The 25,946-nt window shown below is 50.3% G+C and overlaps 22 pseudogenes; 6 read left to right on the top strand and 16 right to left on the bottom strand.

The window, feature by feature from the left end:
• Positions 1 to 214: 214 nt before the first annotated feature.
• LOC143957662 (5S ribosomal RNA) lies at positions 215 to 334 on the top strand (annotated as a pseudogene).
• Positions 335 to 441: 107 nt separating this feature from the next.
• LOC143957385 (5S ribosomal RNA) lies at positions 442 to 560 on the top strand (annotated as a pseudogene).
• A 1,213-nt stretch (positions 561 to 1,773) lies between these two features.
• LOC143957546 (5S ribosomal RNA) lies at positions 1,774 to 1,892 on the top strand (annotated as a pseudogene).
• Positions 1,893 to 7,290: 5,398 nt separating this feature from the next.
• On the top strand, positions 7,291 to 7,409 carry LOC143957655 (5S ribosomal RNA; annotated as a pseudogene).
• Positions 7,410 to 7,966: 557 nt separating this feature from the next.
• LOC143957337 (5S ribosomal RNA) lies at positions 7,967 to 8,085 on the bottom strand (annotated as a pseudogene).
• A 794-nt stretch (positions 8,086 to 8,879) lies between these two features.
• Positions 8,880 to 8,998, bottom strand: LOC143957277 (5S ribosomal RNA; annotated as a pseudogene).
• A 108-nt stretch (positions 8,999 to 9,106) lies between these two features.
• Positions 9,107 to 9,225, bottom strand: LOC143957383 (5S ribosomal RNA; annotated as a pseudogene).
• A 546-nt stretch (positions 9,226 to 9,771) lies between these two features.
• On the bottom strand, positions 9,772 to 9,890 carry LOC143957634 (5S ribosomal RNA; annotated as a pseudogene).
• Positions 9,891 to 10,224: 334 nt separating this feature from the next.
• Positions 10,225 to 10,343, bottom strand: LOC143957622 (5S ribosomal RNA; annotated as a pseudogene).
• A 547-nt stretch (positions 10,344 to 10,890) lies between these two features.
• On the bottom strand, positions 10,891 to 11,009 carry LOC143957473 (5S ribosomal RNA; annotated as a pseudogene).
• Positions 11,010 to 11,340: 331 nt separating this feature from the next.
• On the bottom strand, positions 11,341 to 11,449 carry LOC143957429 (5S ribosomal RNA; annotated as a pseudogene).
• Positions 11,450 to 11,553: 104 nt separating this feature from the next.
• LOC143957226 (5S ribosomal RNA) lies at positions 11,554 to 11,662 on the bottom strand (annotated as a pseudogene).
• A 108-nt stretch (positions 11,663 to 11,770) lies between these two features.
• LOC143957623 (5S ribosomal RNA) lies at positions 11,771 to 11,889 on the bottom strand (annotated as a pseudogene).
• Positions 11,890 to 12,437: 548 nt separating this feature from the next.
• On the bottom strand, positions 12,438 to 12,556 carry LOC143957475 (5S ribosomal RNA; annotated as a pseudogene).
• Positions 12,557 to 12,887: 331 nt separating this feature from the next.
• On the bottom strand, positions 12,888 to 12,996 carry LOC143957615 (5S ribosomal RNA; annotated as a pseudogene).
• A 104-nt stretch (positions 12,997 to 13,100) lies between these two features.
• Positions 13,101 to 13,209, bottom strand: LOC143957256 (5S ribosomal RNA; annotated as a pseudogene).
• Positions 13,210 to 13,316: 107 nt separating this feature from the next.
• Positions 13,317 to 13,435, bottom strand: LOC143957512 (5S ribosomal RNA; annotated as a pseudogene).
• Positions 13,436 to 13,996: 561 nt separating this feature from the next.
• LOC143957372 (5S ribosomal RNA) lies at positions 13,997 to 14,115 on the bottom strand (annotated as a pseudogene).
• A 108-nt stretch (positions 14,116 to 14,223) lies between these two features.
• Positions 14,224 to 14,342, bottom strand: LOC143957571 (5S ribosomal RNA; annotated as a pseudogene).
• A 2,460-nt stretch (positions 14,343 to 16,802) lies between these two features.
• LOC143957487 (5S ribosomal RNA) lies at positions 16,803 to 16,921 on the bottom strand (annotated as a pseudogene).
• Positions 16,922 to 25,192: 8,271 nt separating this feature from the next.
• On the top strand, positions 25,193 to 25,311 carry LOC143957268 (5S ribosomal RNA; annotated as a pseudogene).
• A 108-nt stretch (positions 25,312 to 25,419) lies between these two features.
• LOC143957272 (5S ribosomal RNA) lies at positions 25,420 to 25,538 on the top strand (annotated as a pseudogene).
• Positions 25,539 to 25,946: the final 408 nt, after the last annotated feature.

Raw genomic sequence — 25,946 nt, forward strand, 5'->3', positions numbered from 1 at the left:
CAGCCACATCACCCTGAATGTGCCCGATCTCGTCTGATCTAAGCAGCATCGGTCCTCGTTAGTACCTGAATGGGAGACCACCTGGGAATACCAGGTGCCATAGGCTGTTTTTTAATATGTTGTTGGTGTCGACGACCTGTTTTATTTTTCTGCTTGTTTGCCGAGGTGACCATCTTGGCGTTTGTCAAGAGGGTTGAGAGTGCCCAGCAAGATCGCCTGCGACCACATCACCTGTGAATGCGCCTGATCTCATCTGATCTCAGATGCTAAGCATGGTCGGATCTGGTTAGTACCTGGATGGGCGACCGCCTGGGAATACCAGGTGCCGTAGGCTTTTTTTAATATGTTGTTGGCATCGACGACCTGTTTTATTTTTCTGCTAGTTTGCCGAAGTGACCATCTTGGTGTTTGTCAAAAGGGTTGAGAGTGGCCACCAAAACCTCCTACGGCCACATCACCCTGGATGTTCCCTATCTCGTCTGATCTGGGATGTTAAGCAGGGTCGGGCCTGGTTAGTACCTGGATGGGAGACCCACTCGGCGTACCAGGTGTCGGAGGCTTTTTTTTAATATGTTGTTTGCGTCGACGACCTGTTTTATTTTTCTGCTTGTTTGCTGAGGTGACCATCTCGGCGTTTGTCAAGAGGGCTGAGAGTGGCCAGCAAGATCGCCTATAGCCACTTCACCCTGAATGCGCCCGATCTTGTCTGATCTCGGATGATAAGCTGGGTTGGGCCTGTTTGGTACCGTGATGAGAGACCGCCGAGGAATACCAGGTGCTGTCTTTTATTTATAATATGTTGTTGGCGTCCACGACCTGTTTTATTTTTCTGCTTGGTTGCCGAGGTGACCATCTTGGCGTTTGTCTAGAGGGTTGAGAGTGGCCAGCAAGATTGCCTATGGCCATGGCACCATGCATGCGCCCGATCTCGTCAGATCTCAGATGCTAAGCAGGGTCAGGCCTGGTTAGCACCTGGTTGAGAGACCGCCTAGGAATACCAGGTGACGTTTTTTTTTTTAATATGTTGTTGGCGTCGACAACCTGTTTTATTTTTCTGCTTGTGTGCTGAGGGGACCATCTTGGCGTTTGTCCAGAGGGTTGAGAGTGGCCAGCAAAATCGCCTACAGCCACATCACCCTGAATGCACCGATCTCGTCTGATCTTGGATGCTAAGCAGGGTCGGTACCTGGATGGGAGACCACTTGGGAATACCAGGTGCCGTAGGATTTTTTTTAATATGTTGTTGGCGTCGACGACCTCTTTTATTTTTCTGTTTGTTTGCCGAGGTGAGTATCTTGGCGTTTGTTTAAGAGGGTTGAGAGTGGCCAGCAAGATCGCCTTGTCACCCTGAATGCGCCTGATCTCGTCTAATCTCGGATGCTAAGCATGGTCGGGTCTGGTTAGTACCTGGATGGGAGACGGCCTGGGAAAACCAGGTGCTGTAGGCTTTTTTTAATATGTTGTTGTCGTCGACGACCTGTTTTATTTTTTCAGCTTTTTTGCCGAGGTGACCATCTTGGCGTTTGTCAAGAGGGTTGAGAGTGGCCAGTAGGATTGCCTATGGCCACATTATCCTGAATGCGCCTGATCTCGGATGCTAAGCAAGGTCGGGCTTGGTTAGTACCTGGATGGGAGAACGCCTGGGAATACCAGGTGTCGTAGGCTTTTTTAAAATATGTTGTTGGCGTCAATGACCTGTTTTGTTTTTCTGCTTGTTTGCTGAGGTGACCATCTTGGCGTTTGTCAAGAGGGTTGAGAGTGGCCTGCTAGAATGCCTATGGCTATATCACCCTGAATGCGCCCCAACTCGTCTGATCTCGAATGCTAAGCAGGGTTGGGCCTGGTTCAGTACCTGGATGGGAGACCGCCTGGGAATACCAGGTCCTTAGGCTTTTTTTAATATGTTGTTGGCGTCGACGACCTGTTTTATTTTTCTGCTTGTTTGCCAAAGTGACCCTAGCAGACACACTCGTATTGTTAATGGGACTGGTACCTGAATTAGATCAGATATACAAGAAACAACCTCCTCCCAAAATTCCTGTACCTGGGGGCATCCCCAGAAGATGTGATCCGCATTTGCGGGTGCGTAAGTGCACCGCCAGCACTCCGCAGATACGGTCGGGTAGATCTTGTGTAGTCTGGTCGGGGTATAGTAGCTCCTGTGTAGGAACTTGAACTGGATCAGCCTGTCTCGTGCGGACACCAAGTGTCTAAACGGTTGGGCCCATAGAGAGTCCCAGTCCTCCCCCTTACCTCCGGGACCTCCACTGCCCATCTGTCCCTGCATTTAACAATCGCTAAAGGTGTGAATGCAAACATTGCTTTGTACGTGAGCAAGAGAGGCTTAACCAGACTCTCACTCCGTAGCAGAGTCTCGAGCGAGGAGGGTACCGACTCTGCTCTCATCACACAAAACTGAGCCTGAAAAGCATGCCGGATCTGCAAATATCTAAACAAGTACCCGTTGGGGAGGTCATGTCTCGCCTGCAATTGAGGGAACGTGAGCAGCTCCCCAAAGGTGGTAATGTCCTTTTGTCGCCCAAAGCATAGGATCTGGTAAGTTATAGAAGTGGGGCAACGTGGGGTTCACCCATAAAGGAGTCGACGGTGTCACCCCCCGATAAGACGGGCATGCCAACTTGACCGCTACCCCCCAGGCCTTAATGGTGGCCTTCATCGTTTCCGTTAAGGGCAGATCCAACCGGAGACCTCTGAACAGGGCGAACCTGAGACTCTCCAGGGAGCCCAACTGAGCAGCTTCCAGCACGGTCGCCGCATCCCCCTCATCAGTCGTCAGCCATCTGTGTGCGAATACCAGCTGGCCAGCTATATAGTATTTATGACAGTTGGGCAGCGCCAATCCTCCCTGGTCAGTTGGTTCCTGCAGCGTTCCAATGCCCACCCTCGGGGACCCGGGGGCCCAAATGTAAGATGTGATAATGCTATTGATTTTCTTAAAATAAGACTTCGGGACCCACACAGGAGCATGCCTAATAAAATACAGAACAATCGAGAGAAATTTCATCTTTAGAAGACTAATTCTCCCAGCAAGGGACAACGGTAATCTGGTCCAGGCCTGCACCTTTATCCTAAGTAATTGGGGCAGAGGAAATAAGTTCAGAGACATATAGTCCCGGACATTGGCTGTAATACGAACACCTAGATATTTCATAGACTCAACCCATTGTAACGGTAGTGTGGGATCCGCCCTCCCCTTGGCCCCCGGGTCTATCGGCAAGATAGAGGATTTACTCCAATTCACCCTTAGCCCAGAGAAAATAGTGAAGTGGTTGATAACTTGTAATGCCGCCCTCAGCAACGCCCCCCGGTCATTTAGAAAAAGCAGCATATCGTCTGCGTAGAGTGCTAAGGTCTCGTGGATAGTACCCACTGTAATGGGATTAATCTCGGAAGAAGTGCGCAGGGCTATCGCCAGTGGTTCAAGATCCAGGGCGAACAAAAACGGGGATAAGGGACAACCCTGACGGGTCCCCCTACCTACCTCAAAAAATACTGATAGTGAGGAGCCCACTCTGATAGCCGCCTTCGGACACCGGTATAACATAGACACCCATTTTCTAAACTGAGGGCCGAAACCCAGGGCCTTCAACACCGTGGACATGTATAGCCAGTCCACAGAGTCGAAGGCCTTCTCAAAATCTATCGAAACCACCACCCTCGATGCATCCGCCGGCGGGGGAATCTGTAAGTGGGTAAATAACCGTCTTAAATTCGTGTCAGTAGACTTACCCGGCATAAATCCTGTTTGATCAATATTAACTACCGAGGGAAGTACAGGAGCCAGCCTAGTGGCCAGTATTTTGGTCAGGATTTCAAGATCCATGTTTAGCAGCGCTATCGGTCTATAAGACGCACACTTTGTAGGATCTTTGCCTGGTTTCAGTAGAAGGACCATATAGGCCTCTAGCATGGAGTGTGGGAGAGTATCATGGTCATGACAATAGTCCAAAAGTAAATTAAGTCTGGGAGCTAATAATTCCACATTGGCCTTGTAGAACTCCGCTGGAAAACCATCCGGACCCGGGGCTTTATTAGGGGGAATGTAAATATTGCCCCTTGAATTTCTTTAAGTGTTATTTTAGCATCCAGAAGATCTCTGTCTTCAGTGGACAATTGCGGAATCGGGAGGGTCTCCAGCAGGGCCCCCAAGGCCACAGGATCATAGGAAGGGAGGGGAGAGTACAGCTTAGAGTAATAAGACACGAATTCTTGCATAATCTGTTCAGGATCAGTTACCAAGTTCCCCCGCCCGTCCCGAACTGCCGGTATACACGTAGGGGAGGGCGATCCGCCACCAGCATTGCCAAAAGTTTCCCTTTTTTATCTCCCTCCGCGAACACTGTCTGGGCATTCCTTGTCAACTCCACCATGGCTTGTCTGGTAAAATTTAGAGACAGAGCTCGCCTAGCCTCCAGTAAGGCCCCATACGAGTCCCCTGTTGGGGAGTCCGCATGTGCCTTTGCCTCCTGCCTTTCACGTAGTGCCAACTCCTCGGCCTCCTCTCTATCTGTTGTCCGTGCAACTTTAATGGCCAATATGTACTCGCCCCGTGCTACCGCTTTGAAGGTGTCCCATACTATCCCCGGGTCAGCCGTCCCATCATTAGATGTCCAGTAGGATTGCATAGCGTTACCCACCTGGGCAGAGGCTCCTTCATTCTGTATCCAGCCCGGGGAGACCCGCCAACCACACCTCCTCTTCTCCTTCCCAAAGGTTAGGGTGACCGCCAGAGGATCGGTCAACCCCCCCGCCAGATATGAGGTCTCAGACACATACGGCAACAACACATTATTCCCAAAGGCCAGGTCAAGTCTGGCTGAAGACCTGTGGGTGGTCGATATGTGCGAGTAGCATCTGTCTAACGCATGCCGCCAGCGCCACAACTCCGTCAACCCAGCCACAGAGCTCCAGCCAACTAGTTTGGCAGAGTCCCCCCTGCCCGGATTGGAGGAGTCCAAAGCCGCATCAAGAACGGCATTGAAATCCCCAGCCATATAGTCGGGAGATGGCCATATGGTGCAAGCCTGGTCAATAATTCATATAACACCTTTGAGTGAAATGGGGGGGCACATATACATTCACCACCACTATTTGCCTATGGAATACATCCAGAACAAGCACCACACCACATATCTCCCATCTGGATCAGACATAACCTGATGGATCACGCAGGGCACACTCTTGCTGACCAGGAGGGAAACCCCTCTCGCAAACGTGGAATAAGTGGAATGAAAGGTCCTCTGTATCCACGGCCTGTGCAGAGCAAGGACCCTACTCTCGTCCAAGTGTGTTTCCTGCAGGAGAACCAGGTGCGGCTTAGAAACTTTAAGAAATTGGAACACTGAGGCCCTCTTAACACAATTCTCAACTCATCCGCCATTATCAAAAGTGGCTTCTATGGCCAGCCAGCATGACCCAAGTGGCGGGAGTTGACTCTCCCACAAGGTTTGTAACAACATCACTAAGACAACTTTAGCATCAATTACATCCCTGTATCGAGCTGTGACCCCAAAAAAACCCACCCATGCTTGTGTACCAGAAACAACCCCAACATGTCCGGCATTAAGCTTAGTCCCAAAACCAAAAAACTTGACCATAACTGTCACTTTGAACTCCCGCCGCACTAATTGAAAGTCCGGCAGTTCCTTAGCTGGTTCCGTAGCGTCTTCACAAGCTCCGATCAGCAATACGGGAGCCAGGCCCAACAGTAGCACCGACCAGAGACTGGTAACCAGCCCAGCACAGCAATCAGTCATTGGACAGACATCCGGTGCAGTAAATGCCAAAGGGGTCCTGTAGGAGTCCGGCACAGGAAAGGGGGTGGGGGACAGGGTGCCACGTTACCCAAAAAGCCCCCGGTTCAAGAAGAACCCCCAGAGTGGCAGAACATGCAACCCCGGCAGTAAAGTCCAGGAGGTAGCACCACATCCCCACCCTTGTACCTCTGTCCCTTTAGTCCGAAACCATGGACAAAACAGCATGGGAACACACTAACCCCAGGACCCCATCAACCGAGCAGCAATAGCAGGTGGTAAGGGTTCCTCCACATCAAATATCGCCAATCCATTGTCAATCCACTAGGCCCAAATCGGATGTAAGAAACCCCCCCCCCCAATGTAGAATGGGACCCCTTCACCACATCTCCGTAGTTGAGGAGTTTACCTTCCAAACTCTTTATCCATCCAGTCAACGGCTTCCTCCAGGTGATCAAAAAACCTCACGATCCTTTATATTGAACTCGGAGTTTACTCGGGTACAACATGCTATACTTGATCTCCTTCTCTCTTAGGTGTCTTCTGATGTCATTAAAAGATCTTCTTTTCTGTTGCGTGGCCGCAGAGAAGTCTGGAAACAGCATAATCTTTGCATTTTCATGACGCAATTCCGGAAGTCTCCTGGCACTGGACAGGATCATGTCGCGGTCCCGAAAGTTCAAGAAGCGAACCAGAAAAGGGCGAGGGAACGCTCCAGGGGGACGTCTTCCAGTGGGGACTCGATGCGCCCTTTCGACCACATATGCAGAGGACACCTCTTGTAGGGACAGAAGCTGTTTAGAAAATTGTTCTGCAAACTGAGAGGGCTGATCACCTTCCGCCCCCTCGGGAAGCCCCACCACTCTGACATTATTACACCTCTGGCAGTCCTCAGCATCAATAGCCTTGTGTTGTAGGGACCTGACCTGGTCCCTGAGCTCTGCCAACTGGGCTCCATAATCATGGGATGCGTCCTCCACTGCTGACACCCTTGTCTCCACTGTGCTGAGGTGGCCCCTAATCTTGTCCAGGTCATGCCTGATCAGGGTGCATTCAGATGATAGGTGGTCAATACGCCCCATGAGTTCTGCCTTGCTGGCGTTAATTGCCTCAAGGATAGGCCGGGTAATATCTGTCACTTCTATGCCAGAGGGATGTGCATGGCCTGGGAGGATTCCCTCTGCCTCCTGAAGCTGCGCCATACCCCCCTCCCGAAGCATGGCATGCTGTGACCTCGGAGGAGAAGACAAGACAGCGGGGCCAGCCTCCATGCTCAGCGAGGTGGGGGATTTCCGCGGGGTGCTGCTAGCCTTAGCCGCTCTCTTCGCGGCCGATGAAGGCATCCTCAGCTGCCGCTCAGTTTCCCCTAGCCGGTGGGATACCTGTCGGGCGTGGAATTCGCTGACGGAGTAGCGGAGCTGCGAGACGCTGCTGCTGCCGCGATCACATCCGTCCGGAAGTTCCGAGGTGACCATCTTGGCGTTTGTCAAGAGGGTTGAGAGTGGCCAGCAAGATGGCCTATGGACTCATCAACCTGAATGCGCCTGATCTCTTCTAATCTCAGATGCTAAGCAGGGTCGGGCGTGCTTAGTACATGGATGGGAGACCTCCTGGGAATACCAGGAGCCGTAGGCTATTTGTTATTTGTTGTTGGCGTCGACGACCTGTTTTATTTTTCTGCTTGTTTCCCGAGGTGACCATCTTGGCGTTTTTCAGGAGGGTTGAGAGTGTCCAGCAAGATTGCCTTCGGCCACATCACTCTGCATGTGCCCGATCTTGTATGCTAAACAGGGTCGGGCCTGGTTAGTACCTGGATGGGAGACCCACTGGGCGTACCAGGTGCCGTAGGCTTTTTTTTAATATGTTGTTGGTGTCGACGACCTGTTTTATTTTTCTGCTTGTTTGCTGAGGTGACCATCTTGGCATTTTTCAAGAGGGTTGAGAGTGGCCAGCAAGATTGCCTACAGCCACATCACCCTGAATGTGCCCAAACTCATCTGATCTCGGATACTAAGTAGTGTCGGGCCTGGTTAAAAAGACTACGGCACCTGGTACTCCCAGGCGGTCTCCATGTGGCCGTAGGCGATCTTGCTGGCCACTCTTAACCCTCTTGACAAAAGCCAAGATGGTCACCTCGGCAAACACGCAGAAAAATAAAACAGGTCGTCGACGCCAACAACATATTAAAAAAAAGCCTACGGCACCTGGTATTCAGAGGCGGTCTCCCATCCAGGTACTAACCAGGCCCGACCCAGCCTGGCATCCAAGATCAGATGAGATCGGGCGCATTCAGAGAGATGTGGCCGTATGCAATCTTGCTGACCACTCTCAACCCTCTTGACAAACGCTAAGATGGTCACCTCGGCAAACAAGCAGAAAAATAAAACAAGTCGTCGACGCCAGCAGCATATTTAAAAAAAGCCTACAGCACGTGGTATTCCCAGGTGCTCTCCCATCCAGATACTAACCAGGCCCGACCCTGCTTAGCATCCTAGATAAGACGAGATTGTGCGCATTCAGGGTAATGTGGCCGTAGGCGATCTTGCTGCCCACTCTCAAACCTCTTGACAAATGCCAAGATGGTCACCTCAGCAAACAAGCAGAAAAATAAAACAGGTCATCTACGCCAACAACATATTTTAAAAAAAGCTAACGGCACCGGGTATTCCCAGGCAGTCTCCCATCCAGGCGGTCTCCCATCCAGGTATTAACCAGGCCCGATACTGCTTAGCATCCGAGATCAGGAGCATTCAGTGTGATGTGGCCATAGGCAATCTTGCAGGCCACTCTCATCCCTCTTGACAAATGCCAAGATGGTCACCTCGGCAAACAAGCAGAAAAATAAAACAGGTCGTTGACGCCAACAACATATTAAAGAAAAGCCTACGACACATGGCATTCCCAGGCGGTCTCCCATCCAGGTACTAACCAGGCCTGACTGCTTAGGTTCCGGGATCAGACGAGATTGGGCGCATTCAGTGTGATGTCGCCGTAGATGATTTTGCTGGCCACTCTCTACCCTTTTGACAAACGCCAAGATGGTCACCTTGGCAAACAAGCAGAAAAATAAAACAGGTCGTCGACGCCAACAACATATTAAAAAATAGCCTACGGCACCTAGTATTCCCAGGCGGTCTCTCATCCAGGTACTAACCAGGCCCGACCCTGCTTAGCATCCGAGATCAGACGAGATTGGGCGTATTCAGGGTGATGTGGCCATAGGCGATGTCGCCAGCCACTCTCAACCCTCTTGACAAACGCCAAGATGGTCACCTCGGCAAACAAGCAAAAAAATAAAACAGGTCGTCGACGCCAACAATATATTAAAAAAAAGCCTACAGCACCTGGTATTCCCAGGAGGTCTCCCATCCAGGAACTATTCAAGCCCGGCCCTGCTTGGCATCTAAGATCAGACAAGATGGGGCGCATTCAGGGTGATGTGGCCGTAGGCAAACTTGCTGGCCAATCTCAACCCTCTTGGCAAACGCCAAGAGGGTCACCTCGGCAAACAAACCGAAAAGTAAAACAGGTCGTCGATGCCAACAACATATTAAAAAAACAAACTACGGTATTCCCAGACGGTGTCCCATCCTGGTACTATCCAGGCCCGACCCTGCTTAGCATCCAAGATCAGACGAGATCGGGAGCATTTAGGGTTATGTAGCCATAGGCAATCTTGCTGGCCACTCTCAACCCTCTTCACAAACGCCAAGATGGTCACCTCGGCAAACAAGCAGAAAAATAAAACAGGTCGTCGACGCCAACAACATATTTAAAAAAAGCTAACGGCACCAGGTATTCCCAGGCGGTCTCCCATCCAGGTATTAACCTAGCCTGACCTTGCTTAGCATCCGAGATCAGGAGCATTCAGTGTGATATGGCCATAGGCGATCTTGCTGGCCATTCTCATCCCTCTTGACAAACGCCAAGATGGTCACCTCGGCAAACAAGCAGAACGATAAAACAGGTCGTCGACGCCAACAACATATTAAAGAAAAGCCTAGTGCACCTGGTATTCCCAGGCGGTCTCCCATCCAGGTACTAACCAGGCCCGACTCTGCTTAGGATCCGAAATCAGACGAGATTGGGCACATTCAAGGTGATGTGGCTGTAGGTGATCTTGCTGGCCACTCTCTACCCTCTTGACAAACGCCTAGATGGTTATCTTGGCAAACAAGTTGAAAAATAAAACAGGTCGTGGACGCCAACAACATGTTAAAAAAAAGCCTACGGCACCTAGTATTCCGAGGCGGTCTCCCATCCAGGTACTAACCACTCCGACCCCGCTTAGCATCCGAGAGCAGACAAGATCAAGTGCATTCAGGGTGATTTGGCCATAGGCAATCTTCCTGGTCACCCTCAACCCTCTTGACAAATACCTAGATGGTCACCTCGGCAAACAAGCAGAAAAATAAAACAGGTCGTCGATGCCAACAACATATTAAAAAGAAGCCTATTGCACCTGGTATTCCCAGGCGGTCTCCCATCCAGGTACTAACCAGGTCTGAGCCTGCTTAGCATCCGCTATCAGACGAGATTGGGCGCATTCAGGGTGATAGGGCCATAGGCGATCTTGCTTGCCACTCTCAACCCTCTTGACAAACGCCAAGATGGTCACCTCGGCAAACAAGCAGAAAAATAAAACAGGTCGTCGACGCCAACAACTTACTAAAAAAAAAATGTCACCTGGTATTCCTGGGCGGTCTCCCATCCAGGTACTAACCAGGCCCGACACTGCTTAGCATCCGAGGTCAGGCGCATACAGGGTGATTTGGCCGAAGGCAATCTTGCTGGCCACTCTCAACCCTCTTGACAAACGCCAAGATGGTCACCTCGGCAAACAAGCAGAAAACAAAACAGGTCGTCGTCGCTAACAACATATTAAAAAAAGCCTATGGCACCTGGGATTCCCAAGCGGTTTCCCTCCAGGTACTAATCAGGCCTGACCCTGTTTAGCATCTCAGATCAGACAAGATCGGGTGCATTCAGAGTGATGTGGTCCAAGGTGATCTTGCTGCCCACTCTCAACCCTCTTGACAAACGCCAAGATGGTCACCTCAGCAAGCAAGCAGAAAAATAAAACAGGTAGTCGACGCCAACAACATATTATAAAAAAAGCCTATGGCACCTGGTATTCCCAGGCGGTCTCCAATCCAGGTACTAACCAGGCCCAACCCTGCTTAGCGTCTGAGATCAGACGGTATCGGGCGCATTCAGGGTGAGGTGGCTGTAGGGGATCTTGGTGACCATTCTCAACCCTCTTGACAAACGCCAAGATGGTCACCTCGGCAAACAAGCAGAAAAATAAAACAGGTCGTCGACACCAACAACATATTAAAAAAATGCCTAGAGCACTTGGTATCCCCAGGTGGAATCCCATCCAGGTACTAACCAGGCTTGACCCTGCTCAGCATCCGAGATCAGACAAGATCAGGTGCATTCATTGTGATTTGGCCATAGGCGATCTTGCTGGCCACTCTCAACCCTCTTGACAAATGCCAAGATGGTCACCTCGGCAAACAAGCAGAAAAAAACAGGTCGTCGACGCCAACAACATATAAAAATCAGCCTACAGCACCTGGTATTCCCAGGCGGTCTCCCATCCAGGTACTAACCAGGCCCGACCCTGCTTAGCATCAGAAATCAAGCGCATTCAGGGTGATGTGGCCGTAGGTGATCTTGCTGGCCACTCTCAACCCTCTTGACATATGCCAAGATGGTCATCTCGGCAAACAAGCAGAAAAAAACAGGTCGGCGACGCCAACAACATATAAAAAAAAGCCTACGGCACCTGGTGTTCCCAGGCGGTCTCCCATCCAGGTACTAACCAGGCCCGACCCTGCTTAGCATCCGAGATCAAGTGCATTCAGGGTGATGTGGCCGTAGGCAGTCTTTCTGGCCACTCTCAACCCTCTTGACAAACGCCAAGATGTTCACCTCTGCAAACAAGCAGAAAAATAAAACAGGTCGTCGATGCCAACAACATATTAAAAAGAAGCCTATTGCACCTGGTATTCCCAGGCGGTCTCCCATCCAGGTACTAACCAGGTCTGAGCCTGCTTAGCATCCGCTATCAGACGAGATTGGGCGCATTCAGGGTGATAGGGCCATAGGCGATCTTGCTTGCCACTCTCAACCCTCTTGACAAACGCCAAGATGGTCACCTCGGCAAACAAGCAGAAAAATAAAACAGGTCGTCGACGCCAACAACTTACTAAAAAAAAAAATGTCACCTGGTATTCCTGGGCGGTCTCCCATCCAGATACTAACCAGGCCCGACACTGCTTAGCATCCGAGGTCAGGCGCATACAGGGTGATTTGGCCGAAGGCAATCTTGCTGGCCACTCTCAACCCTCTTGACAAACGCCAAGATGGTCACCTCGGCAAACAAGCAGAAAACAAAACAGGTCGTCGTCGCTAACAACATATTAAAAAAAGCCTATGGCACCTGGGATTCCCAAGCGGTTTCCCTCCAGGTACTAATCAGGCCTGACCCTGTTTAGCATCTCAGATCAGACAAGATCGGGTGCATTCAGAGTGATGTGGTCCAAGGTGATCTTGCTGCCCGCTCTCAACCCTCTTGACAAACGCCAAGATGGTCACCTCAGCAAGCAAGCAGAAAAATAAAACAGGTAGTCGACGCCAACAACATATTATAAAAAAAGCCTATGGCACCTGGTATTCCCAGGCGGTCTCCAATCCAGGTACTAACCAGGCCCAACCCTGCTTAGCGTCTGAGATCAGACGGTATCGGGCGCATTCAGGGTGAGGTGGCTGTAGGGGATCTTGGTGACCATTCTCAACCCTCTTGACAAACGCCAAGATGGTCACCTCGGCAAACAAGCAGAAAAATAAAACAGGTCGTCGAAACCAACAACATATTAAAAAAATGCCTAGAGCACTTGGTATCCCCAGGTGGAATCCCATCCAGGTACTAACCAGGCTTGACCCTGCTCAGCATCCGAGATCAGACAAGATCAGGTGCATTCATTGTGATTTGGCCATAGGCGATCTTGCTGGCCACTCTCAACCCTCTTGACAAATGCCAAGATGGTCACCTCGGCAAACAAGCAGAAAAAAACAGGTCGTCGACGCCAACAACATATAAAAATCAGCCTACAGCACCTGGTATTCCCAGGCGGTCTCCCATCCAGGTACTAACCAGGCCCGACCCTGCTTAGGATCAGAAATCAAGCGCATTCAGGGTGATGTGGCCGTAGGTGATCTTGCTGGCCACTCTCAACCCTCTTGACATATGCCAAGATGGTCATCTCGGCAAACAAGCAGAAAAAAACAGGTCGGCGACGCCAACAACATATAAAAAAAAGCCTACGGCACCTGGTGTTCCCAGGCGGTCTCCCATCCAGGTACTAACCAGGCCCGACCCTGCTTAGCATCCGAGATCAAGCGCATTCAGGGTGATGTGGCCGTAGGCAGTCTTGCTGGCCACTCTCAACCCTCTTGACAAACGCCAAGATGTTCACCTCTGCAAACAAGCAGAAAAACAAAACAGGTCGTCAACGCGAACAACATATTAAAAAAAGCCTACGGCACCTGGTATTCCCAGGCAGAATCCCATCCGGGTAATAACCAGGCCCGACCCTGCTTAGAATCCGAGATCAAACGAGATCGGGCGTATTCAGGGTGATGTAGCTGTAAGTAATCTTGCTGGCCACTTTCAACCCTCTTGATAAATGCCAAATTGGTCACCTCGGCAAACAAGCAGAAAAATAAAACAGGTCGTCGGCGCCAACAATATATTAAAAAAAGCCTACGGCACCTGGTTTTCCCAGGCTATCTCCCATCCAGGTACAAACCTGGCCCGAACCTGGTTAGTATCCGAGATCAGACGACATCAGGCGCATTCAGCGTGATGTGGCTGTAGGCGATCTTGCTGGCCGCTCTCAACCCTCTTGACAAATGCCAAGATGGTCACCCCGGCAAACAAGCAGAAAAATAAAACAGGTCGTCGACGCCAACATGTTAAAAAAAATTCTACAGCACCTGGTATTCCCAGGGCGGTCCCTAATACAAGTACTATCCAGGTCCGACCCTGCTTAGCATCTGAGATCAGATGAGAAAAGGCGCATTCAAGGTGATGTGGCCGTAGGCAGTCTTGCTGGCCACTCTCAGCCCTCTTGACAAACACCAAGATGGTCACCTCGGCAAAAAAACCTGAAAAATAAAACAGGTTGTCGACGTCAACAACATATTAAAAAAAAAGCCTACAGCTCCTGGTATTCCCAGGCGGTCTCCCATCCAGGTACTAACCAGGCCCGACCCTGCTTAGCATCTGAGATTAGAAGAGATCAGGCGCATTCAAGTTGATGAGGTCACAGGCAATCTTGCTGGCCACTCTCAACCCTCTTGACAAATGCCAAGATGGTCACCTAGGCAAACAAGCAAAAAAATAAAACAGGTCGTCGACGCCAACAATATATTAAAAAAAAGCCTATGGCACCTGGTATTCCCAGGCGTTCTCCCATCCAGGTACTAACCAGGCCCGATCCTGCTTAGCTTCTGAGATCAGATGAGATCGGGTGAATTCTGGGTGATGTGGCCGTAGGCCATCTTGCTGACCACTCTCAACCCTTGAATTTTCACTGAAGTACGCATCAGTGGATTTAGCTATCCAACGCATCATCTGTGCAGGAAGGAATGCTTGGCTGTCTAAAGCAGATATTTCTGATGCTTTTAAGCTCCTTCCTATTCAGCCAGTGCTTTGGCGGTGGCATGGGGTCAAATGGAGGGATTTGTATTATTTTGCCACCAAGCTTACCTTTGGGTCTAGAAGTAGTCCTTGGCTTTTTAATGTGTTTGCGGAGGCGCTCAATTGGATTCTCAAGCAGAAGGAGCGTTGTCAGGAGGTTATTCATTACCTGGATGACTACCTTCTGATTGAGAGTGAGGGTCGGGTACCTTCAGATCTTCAGAAGTTGGTAGCTGTTTTTTCCGCTCTCAATGTTCCCTTGGCAGATAAAAAAATGGAGGGCCCGGCTACCACTCTGAACTTTCTGGGTATCATTCTGGACTCCCAGGCTGGCTTTGCTACCAATGGCCCCGGACTCGTTTTCTAGGGTCATTTTAGATTCCGCAGCTTTGTCCAATTTGCACACATGGGATGAGTTCCTCCATCACTGGAACGGGATTTCAATGTTTATACCAGCAGTGTCGTTGTCTTCTTTGCAAGTAGTTACCGATACCGCCGCCTCTAAAGGTTATGCAGCCATTTTTGATACACATTGGCTGGCGGGGCATGGCCAGAGGAATGTGGCATGATTCCCAGGTTCTTTCAGATGTCGGCATTATTTGAGACTTACCGTATAGTGGCGGCAGCCCAGGTTTGGGGACATTTATTGACGGAAAATACGGGCACGTGTTTCATGGACAATCAGGAAATTTAGGAGGTCATCAATAAAGGCAGGTCTAGTTCCTTGCTCATCATGTCTTTTTTACGCAGGCTCACTTGGTTGTCACTTAATTTTAGGTTTCACATACACTGCAGGTTTATTAGTGGCGTGCAAAATTCTGCAGCGGATGCTCTGTCCCGGTTTGATTTTTCATCTTTTTTCCTGCAGGTTACGGACGCAGACGTATTGGCGACCCCCTCCCCACAGTTTTCACTTCTGAGGATGGATTAGGGTTGCACTTGACAGGCGCATTGGGGTTGATCGACAGGTCTCTGTCCATCAACACCAGTCGGGCTTACCACACAGCTTGGAAAGCTTTTCAGACGTTTCATACCCTGTACCCCAGGTCGGATTGTTAGGACGTGCGGTACATTTTAGCGTTTGTAGCTTACTGTCATTCTCAGCTCGGGTTATCTCACGGCACAATCAGGGGTTACTTGGCGGGCGTGCAGTATTTTTTCTCTTTACGATATCCCGGTAGACCCTCGGTGTTTGCGGCTCATGCGGTCAAGGCGGTTCTGAGGGGTATTCAGAAGGGTAGCTCGCCGAGCCCCAGCAATAGGCTTCCTATCACCGGGGACATCTTCCGGGCCTTGTCGGTCACGTTATCTAGATCTCCTTTCGGGGTTTTACCTAGTCTGGTGCTGAAGGCGGCAATTTATTTGGCCTTCTATGGTTTTCTTAGGCCAGGGGAATTTGCTTGTACCGGGGCTGGGTCTCATACGTTGTCCATTAAGCAATTAGTTAGGTATCCTGATAATTTTTTATTACATTTAGAGGTTTGTAAGACGCAACAGATTGGGTCCGGCACAGATATCAGGTTTTTCAGGATCAATTCTGGTTGGTGCCCGGTCATGGTTTTTGATCTGTTGTTGCTCCAGTTGGCAGGACAACCCAGGGATGGTCCTCTTTTGCCCTTTAACGGGGCCCCACTCACATCATCACTTTTCATCAAATACTGCCGCACACTTTTGGGGAATTTGGGGCTCAACCCCAAGTCCTACTCGGGTCACTCCTTTAGGATCGGGGCAGCCTCTGCAGCTTCACGTCAGGGGGTCCCCGTGCATATCAATAAGAGATTGGGTAGGTGGAGGTCTTAATGCTATGCCAGGTACATCCCGGAGCCGGTAACAGAGATGTCCCAAGCGTTTCTTCATTCAACTGATTGATTGGTTTAGGTTGAATAAACTTTGTGTTTTCATCTCCCTGTCTGTTGTACTTTTTGCCCCCTTTTAGGCATACTGACCACGTGACCACGGCACACCTTCAGGTCACTTTCTTTCAGTATCTGTCATTCCCATTTCATCATTGTTATAAGAGTCTCCTAGGACAAGTGGGGAGGTGGAACGTAGGCCTGCCGTCATTTGTGGGAGGAGCCTCACCGTTATAAGACAGCCTCGGTTCCTCCCTGCCCTGTCAGATGTTTCCAGAGGTTGTCCCACCCTCCCGTTCCCCCTTTTTCTTTGTATCCCCTTTTCTTTTTTAGTACTACTGTGGAATGCCCCCTTTTAGGCATACTGACCACGTGACCACGGCACAACTTCAGGTCACTTTCTTTCAGTATCAGTCATTCCCATTTCATCATTGTTATAAGAGTCTCCAAGCACAAATAAAAAAAAGCCAACGGCACCTGGTATTCCCAGGCAGTCTCCCATCCAGGTACTAACCAGGCCTGATCCTGCTTAGCATCCAAGATCAGACGAGATCGGGCGAATTTAGGGTGATGTAGTCGTAGGCAGTCTTGCTGGCCACTCTCAACCATCTTGACAAACGCCAAGATGGCCACTTCGGCAAACAAGCAGAAAAATAAAACAGGTCGTTGACGTCAACAACATATTAAAAAAAAGCCGGGAGGGCGTGGCTTGCCTAGAGAGAAGATGGCTGCTTAAGCTTTTTGCTCCGTCTTACCTCAGCCTAAAAAAGATCGATCACCGAGGATTTTACCTGAAAAACACTGTCACATCATAGGGACCTCCTCAAGCGGACCCTCTGCATCTAGATCCCGCTCACCAAGGGACCTGGGATCCCATAATACCCAGACAATACCGGATCTTTTCAGAAACCAGGGGGCCGACATGGTGGCCCGTTCTCCCGCCACCAACCACATCGGGATTACCCTGACGCGGACTGATCCACAGCACACTATGGCAGACAGTCCATCTCCCCATCACCAACAACTAAATATCCACGACCTGAGGACTGTCACGGCCGATATAAAGAGCACTCTAACCGTGGCCATCTCAGACCTCTGCCACGAGATACAAGCAATCACAGGGAGAGTAAACTTCATGGAGCTAATGGCGGTGCAACAACAGCATGAATTGCAGGTGGCTCAAGGCAAAGTCGACACACACACCTGGCAGCTCAGAGACCTCCAGCGCCATGTCGAAGATATCGACAATAGGGGACGAAGACACAATCTGAGGATTAGAGGCCTCCCGGAGTCGATGGAGCCCGAGCAAATCCTCCCAGCGGTCACATCCCTATTCAACCAGCTACTAGTCTGACCCTCCGGTACACCTATAGCTATGGAGTGGATACATAGAGCCCTTAGGCCTAAGGGCAAAGATTCTGATCCCCCACGGGATGTCATCTGTTATGTTAACGACTATACCCTCAAAGAAGAGGTTCTTAAAACTAGGAGCGATCTGAACCTGACATTTGAAGGCCATTTGATCCAGACATATCAGGATCTTTCGGCGATCACGCTGAAACATCGAAGAGACTTGCGCCCTTTACTTGACGTGCTGAGGCAGAGAGACATCCGCTATCGCTGGAAGTTTCCGTTCGCTCTGCAAGCCTCTTACCAGGGCCGCACTGCCATCTTAAAAGTGCCAGAAGATCTAGAAACCTTCTGCAAAACGCTGGACCTGCCACTGGTTGAAGTACCTAATTGTTATGCTGATTTTCGGGTCCGCATTTCACCCAAAACCCGCAGCACTGAAGATCTCATGGAAACTCAACTGTCCAGATCTCGCAGACATAGGTCGCCATCCACCTTCAGACCACTTGGGGGACACAGATCCCGCCACACACCGATGAGCCCGACATCGGCCCCGCTACCTCGCAGAGCACGCAGGGGCCGCTAGACCTGTTGCCTCAGGAGAGCTCCAGGACACCCATGTGACGGTGGATTAGCCTACATGCTTCATACCCTGCCTAGTGCCGCTCTCCTTTCCTCTGCCGTGCATATGGACCACCTGCCTTGAAAGACTACAGACACTTACACTAGCTTCAATATCACTGACTCCGGTTACCACCATGATTTCTACCTGGAGCAGTCCTGGGCCTCCAACCCGTCAGACGAGAGAGCATTCAACGCACGCACTCGACTAGACACCAGACCTGCTCGGATCCCATATAGTTGTAGCCTTTTACTCTCTAACTGAACACTACCACGGCCGAATGAGCGCCCAGAAGGACCCAAGACACCTATCGGTAAAGTATACATCGAACGGAGCACTTGGTATATTTTAGTGACTGATCCGATCTTGTGCCCTGCTGCGACATTTATATTATCGCTTACCTCTATGCCTTATATGAACTATTCTTCATATTGCAGACCTCATATCATCATAGAGGAGCTAGTAATTCTATATACTTTACTAAACATCATACTACCCTGAAAGCAGGGGGCCGTTCACTACCTTACAATATTGCAGGCATTGGGTGGTCAATTTATCAAGTGATACCCCCCTTACTAGCCTTATCCCTGATCCAGGATATACAGGAGCCATGATTTATATGATTTTTAGGCCCACCCAAACCTACAACATCTATCAGGTGTAGGGCAGGGGTCAGGGGCGTAACTATAGGGGGTGCAGCAGTCGCGACCGCAACTGGGCCCTGTGATGCAGGGGGCCCATGCAGCCCCCTCTACATTTGGCCAGCAGCAGCATAGGCAGCTAGGGGTACCAGTGCGCCATGCACACGGGTGGCTGGAGGTGGAGAGTGGCTAGCAGAGCTCCATACTCGATTATCGCACTGGCTGCTCTTTAGTTGTGCATTCCCCGCATGACCTGTGTCCTCAGCTGGCTCCTCAGAGTACCACTATCCTGCTCCATGCATTGCCACTCAGTCCGATGTCTGTTCTCCCCGGCCAGAGTCCCCCCCCCCCCGAGTCCGGCTCACACTGCACTGCATACTTCTCCCGGGTAAACAAACTTTAAGCACACAGATGCAGTGCAGCCCTATGAGAGCCGGCTCCCCGGAGGACACTGCAGGCTTGTCTGCCAGCCCCCCTCCTCCCCCGTCATACACAGATGATGAGAGGTCTTTCTGGGAGATATGCTGATCGCCCATCCAGCACACTGGATGGAGCCCAGGCCAACATGGATGAGTGCGCGGCCTACAGCTTGGTCATGGTGAGTGAGAGGACCCCATCCCCCACACACCATTACATACCCCCTCCCTCTCCCCCTGGGGACAGGGACCCCTTCTTACGTGGGGACAGGGACCCCTTCTCACCTGGGGGCAGTAACTTCATCTGCCCTGGAGAAAAGGACTTCATCTCTTCTGGGGACAGGGACCCCATCCTGCCTAGGTCCCCCAATGGGACACCTAAGAATTAAAAAAAACTTATTAAAAAAAACTAATGATACCAGTGGTGGAACTACAGGGCTCACAAAGGTCATACCTGTGACCACGCCCTGGAGTTCCACCGCCAGACTCGAAGGGAAGGGCCCTGGCTGGGGGTCAGGGGGGCCCTTCATGGTTTCTTGCATTGGGGCCACTGGCAGGGGTAGACAAGCCGTCCCTAGTTGTTAAGATTATGTAGCTCTCACTTCCCCTAGTCAAACAGCCGCCACTATATATATTGGGTCACCCATCTAAGCCCCGGTTAGAGTTAATTCATTTCATTACTTGTTTGCCCATCGCTATGTGGATGCTGCACATTATAGAATACAGACCCCCAACTTACTTCGGGGAACGACAATATGATATAATAACGATATAGTGAGGCCCGAAATGGAATAGACAGAAAAGAAAAAGTAGTTCAGGGCCGGGCATGACCATGTTTTTAGGGGAGACAATGCAGGGGTTAATATGAAGAGATAAGAGGGGAGGGGACAGTGAGTAAAGTCCAAGGGGGAGTGGTAATATATAAGGAGGAGTTGGGACTTAGCTGGGGAACAGAAAGTTGTGGAGAAAGAAAGGAGGAGGCAGTTTTTTGCTCTGCTCCTCCAACATGGCTGAGATGTCACTCGGATGAGGGTCTCTATGGATGACCAGGTGAGTGGATGGAGACTGGGAGGTGAGGATTGCTGTGCATGCAGAGTTTGCGGCCTCTGGCACTCTGTTTTCACCAGGGCCCTCATCTGGGGCCATGCGCCAGGCAAGGAGCACTCTAGGGGGAACAATCCGGTCCCCCAGCAAAGAATACCCAGCCGTCTGCCTGAGCAGGGTCTGGGCGGACTCCACGCCGCCAGCCCAGCTCAGTGGGTGGGGCCGTTATGGTGCTGCTTTCCCGCCCGTGAATCGCAGGACTACTACCTCCTCTGCCTGCATCGCTGCGTGGGGAGGAAGGCTCGGTGAGGGAGACTTATTAGTATGGTCGTCAGGCTGCTTATATAAAAAAGGTGCGGAGCTCCGTGGGTGGGCGTTGCCTATACGGGTGGCTCGAGATGGCACAAGACGGCGGTGGAAGGATGAGGTTGACCTTCCAGGTCACAGTATGTGAGGGCATGTGTAGAACCATGGCAGGAGGCAGAGCTTCGGGGGTGAGACAGGCACTACAACAGAGGGACTCCACAGCCCCCAGGACCTCTTTGCCTGGGGGGCTGATGACACCACCGGTCCTGGTCTAGGACGACAGGTCGGAAGGCGAGCTGACAGTGTGCGAGGAGGAGGAGCCGCAGGAATGCGAGCCAGCAATGGAGGCAAGCACGGCGGCTGTTGGGGTTCCAGTCAGCCCGGTAAGTCAAATAATGTCTAAATGTTTTTTGTTTAAGTTGCATTACAGGATTTGTTGGGGGGTTAGAAAGGGGGGTGCAATGTCGGCGGCAGTTGCTCCTCCGGGAACAGAGGTGGTGGATGCTGGCCCACAAATGGCGGGCGGTGCGTCTGCAGTTTGGGGACAGTGGTGCAGTGGTGGGGTTGTCAGGTAATGATAGGATGGAAATGGTAAGGATTGCAGATGCAAAAAAAATAAAGCTTTGAGGGTCCCCTGGGAATACAATTAAATAGGAATTCCGGGATACGATTTGAAAAGGTAAGTGTGTGGAGATCTTCTCGTTATGGCCCCCTTTAAAAAAAATTAAAATAAAAGGGGGGGGAATTTACATTTTAAGTGTATAGGGTCATGCAGGAAGATTAAGGGAAAAGGGATGAAGGTAAGAGGAGGTACCGATTGATTTTGTGGAAGGTGGTCCCCATTATGCGATTGCCATGGGGGGGAAGAACCCGTTGTTCTGTTATATGTAGGCCATTGCACACGTTAAAAAGGGGGATCTGATTGGCTACGGGATGATGAGCAGTTTAGACCGTGCTCACTGGTTGCAATAGGTTACAGCACATCTTCTCACTGCAGTGGGGTATGATATACTTATGAATGCTGCCTTTATTTACATATCAATGCCGTTGGCCTTGGCTATTTACATATGCATGTGACTGCTATTTACATATGAATGTCAGTATTTATAGGTAAACACAGGTTTGCAGGTGAGTCATCTGTACACAACAATAGGGCAGAGCTGGGCAGCATTAGTTGCAGCACAGGACTAAAACTTCAAGGGAATGTAAACTGGGATAGTTGTCAAATATGAGGCAGCTGCTTTGGGCCCCACAACAATGACAGGGCCCTGGGCAGCTGCCCCTTTTGCCCTGCCTTAATGACGGCCCTGCGTATACCCCCCTCTGGACGGTCGGCCGAAAAGGAAGGGGGGTGGGTTGGCAGTGCAATGTGAGCTCCTGTCAGTTTAGTGGTTTTTAACGGTAAACACGAGTGTTAAAAGGTTCTGTCATAATCCGATGTGGTGCACTGTGTCCGATACTTCACATACACAGCTATAAGGTAGGTTAGGTGTGACGGAAAAGGAGCGCCTATGGTGAACTAGGAATCCGTGTTCCAATTGCTTACAGTTTATTCGGAGAGCCTTGGCTGCTGGATAGATGCTGGCAAGAGGAGTTTTTTACTTGGAACGATGCCTGCCCATAGGTTGCTCAATTTAGTGAGCCATGGTTAGATGTTTAGGTAATTACCGGAGTGGGGGGGTAGAGACGTGTCGGCCCCTGATTCAATCGTACATGGCTTGGACGTTTTTGTGTGTTGGGCCGCCTTCCTCCGATGTGTGTGCAATTATACTTTATACATTGCAGCACATTGCAGGTAGGTTCATTAGTGCCATTGGCTGCAAAACACGGGGGGCCGACGAGGGATATTGTACTATTTTGTTCTGGCATTGTGATTGTTTCAGGGGTTACGGAGGGTCATCTGCCGGTGACCAAGGTGGAGGTACTATAGAAGGGAGTGGGGGAGGCCCAGGGATGGCGTGAGGTACAGTTGAGGACTTTGCATTCGTTGCTGGGTAAGTTCAATTTCACCTGCTGGTTTTATTCTGATGAGTGGGTTTTGGCCGATGGCTGCTGTCTGCTACAGTGGGGGTTTCAGACCCTGGCTAATTTAAACAGTTAAATGCGGAACATAGGGAGGGTTAGAAGGTTTGGTATGAGTTCTTGGCCACATATAACAGACGATAGGTGGATGCCAGGTCGATGGGAAAAGGGGTCACAAATACGGCAGGGTAAACAGGTTAGGGGAAAATTTTTCTTTCAGGGGCAATAGAGTGAGGAAATTTGGCCCCAATTTTGTTGGGTGGAAGTGGGGTGTTCATTCGTAAACGTGTGCTATTGGAATTTTTCCAGTGGTTCCGGCTATGGAGCTGGGGTAAGGATCATGCAGGAACCTGACACGGAGTTGAATTGTGATTATGTGGGTGTGGTTTACGTGGTCAACCACATGTCCGCGTTGTCACAACTGGTCATACAGCAGCATTTCTATAACATTTTCGATATGCTATTCATCTTGCAGGCTTCGGAAACACGGGGAGCTTACTCCTTGCATCTATTTTTGGTGGGAGTTAGCCGGCCACAGAGGGGGAGGAATTCCCTACTCGGGCTGGGTATGGGAGATGGCATTGGAGTCACCACGGGAGGTAACAGGGCGGTCAGCCAGTGAGTCCACATGGGCGGCTTACGTGAAGGTATGAAAAGAAGGGTGGGTTGTTCGGTGCAAGAGTCTGAGGTCAAACATGGCTATGTGGGGGGTAAGGTTGTTGGTGGTACTGTGGTTCTAGGAACTTGGTAAACGGGGGTCGGTATCTGCCATTGAGTGGAAACTGGTGGGTTTTTGGCTTTTGTTTAACTTGCGGTGCAGGGTGGATTGAAAAAAAGAGTTTGGGTTGGACAATTAAAAAAAAAAATGAATAAAAAAATGATCTAAGGGTTAGAGGGGTGGAGGTGCTGCTGTTTGTGTTACCAGGATTCAGGGTAATAAAAAAAAAAAGGGATAAAACTTTTAGGGAGTTTCTAGGGTTTGGAACAGATGGCATGGGGGGCAGTTCATGTGGCACAAGGCTGGGAAGTATTGGTCGAGGTTCCAGTTCGGGTCGGTGTTCTGAAAATGCCACTGGGACGCAAGGTTAGATGGTGCAGAATACGCTTCACACTCCTTCCGCATCGGGCGGCTGTAGAAGCTGCCAGATGTGGGTTGGATGAGGCGGCAGTAAGGAGGAATGGTAGGTGGGAAGCAAAGCGATTAGGCACTTACCTATGCCTTCATGTGGTGGTGGAATAAATAATAAAAATAAATAAATAAAAATAAAACACGAGTGGGGGAGTAGTCTGTATATACAAGCTGTGTTGTTTGTGGTAAGGGGTACATTGGTTTACTTTAAAGTTGGTGCTGCCTTTGTTTGGCGTTTTTTTTGTCCAGATGGAGGACTTATACGCCTTGTCTGGATTTTCTTTGTTATCTGTATGTTTGTTGGGGGGCCAGGAGAGCAGATGCGAGATCCGTTGGCAGACAGTTGGGTAGTTAGAGGAGGGAGGCATGTGTTCACTGGCTAGGTGTATGGGGGTTGAGGTGGAGCAAGGTGATATGGGAAATGGAACGTTAGGCATGGCGGGATAAACCGCTGGCCGTCTGGGTTATGCATGCAAGGGGTAATGCTTTTGGGTTCGAATGATCAGGGAGCTGATCTCGGACGCTAAGTCAGATATTTTACGACTTCGTACAGTTGTCTAACACTCTGGTGGTGGGGAGGTTGTGGCTCAGAATGGGGGGCCTGGTGATCAGGCAAGTAGAGGTGGAAACTAATGTGGGCCAGTAATTGAGGGTGTTACAATACACCTCTAGGTAGTGGGGATTGTTTTCTGGGCTCTGGGGCTGCAAGATGGGATCCAGTGGGTGTGGGGGAGCCCTTAAGGGTAAGGTGTCATCCTTGCGGGCTGTGGCGGTGTTTTATTGGTCTTTGACAGTGGCAGTAAACATATGTGATGGAAAGGGGTGGGGGGCTCATCGGTAGTATGTGCCCCTCCGGTGTATTCCAGCGAAAGGTTAGCTGGAATACTGTAATGGTTGCACTGCGGGAAGGGGGTTGTCTCCAAGCTGATTATCCGCTGGAGGCCTATCGTGTGAAAAAAGGTCCCGCAGTGTATTGGTGGAATATGTGTTGGAGTTCGGGGGTGCCGTCAAAGGCCAACAGACTGGAGTTAAACAAGTTGTTACGGAGGGGATATTTTGGTATATATTTGATATTGGAGTTATTTATATGGTGTGAATAATAAATAGCCTGCTATGGCAATTTATACTCCAAAATTAAGGTGTGGTCTCATCATTTTATAACGGTAAGAAATGGGGATGTTGGAGTACAAGTGGTATAGCAGTAAGAGGCAGGTTGGGTACCTCTGAACTACACTGGTTAGTACCTGATGTTTTATTTTTCTGCTTGTTTGCCGAGGTGACCATCTTGGCGTTTGTCAAGAGGATTGAGAGTGGCCAGCAAGATCGCCTATGGCCACATCACCCTGAATGCACCCATTCTCGTCTGATCTTGGATGCCAAGCAGGGTCAGGCCTGGTTAGTAAATGGATGGGAGACCGCCTGGGAATACCAGGTGCCGTAGGCTTTTTTTCAATATGTTCTTGGCGTCAACGACCTGTTTTATTTTTCTGCTTGTTTGCCGAGGTGACCATCTTGGCATTTGTCAAGAGGGTTGAGAGTGGAAAGCAAGATCGCCTACGGCCACATCACCATGAATTCGCCTGATCTTGTCTGATCTCGGATACTAAACACGGTCGGGCCTGGTTAGTACCTGGATGGCAGACCGCCTGGGAATACCAGGTGCCGTAGGCTTTTTTTCAATATGTTGTTGGCGTCGACGACCTGTTTTATTTTTCTGCTTGTTTGCCGGGGTGACCATCTTGGCGTTTGTCAAGAGGGTTGAGAGTGGCCAGCAAGATCGCCTACAGCCATGTCACCCTGAATGCGCCCGATCTCGTCTGATCTCGGATGCTAAGCAGGGTCGGGCCTGGTTAGTACATGATGTTTTATTTTTCTGCTTGTTTGCCGAGCTGACCATCGTGGCGTTTTTTCAAGAGGGTTGAGAGTGGCCAGCAAGATCGCCTACGGTCATATCACCCTGAATGTACCTGATCTCGTCTGATCTTGGCTGCTAAGCAGGGTTGGGCCTGGTTAGTACCCGGATGGGAGACCGCCAGGGCCGGACTGGGAATAAAAACCAGCCCAACAGCATAACGTCAT

The sequence above is a fragment of the Lithobates pipiens genome, unplaced genomic scaffold (genome assembly GCF_037356315.1).
Source record: "Lithobates pipiens isolate NorthernLeopardFrog02 unplaced genomic scaffold, aLitPip1_a1.2 Scaffold_52, whole genome shotgun sequence".
Lineage (NCBI taxonomy): Eukaryota > Metazoa > Chordata > Amphibia > Anura > Ranidae > Lithobates > Lithobates pipiens.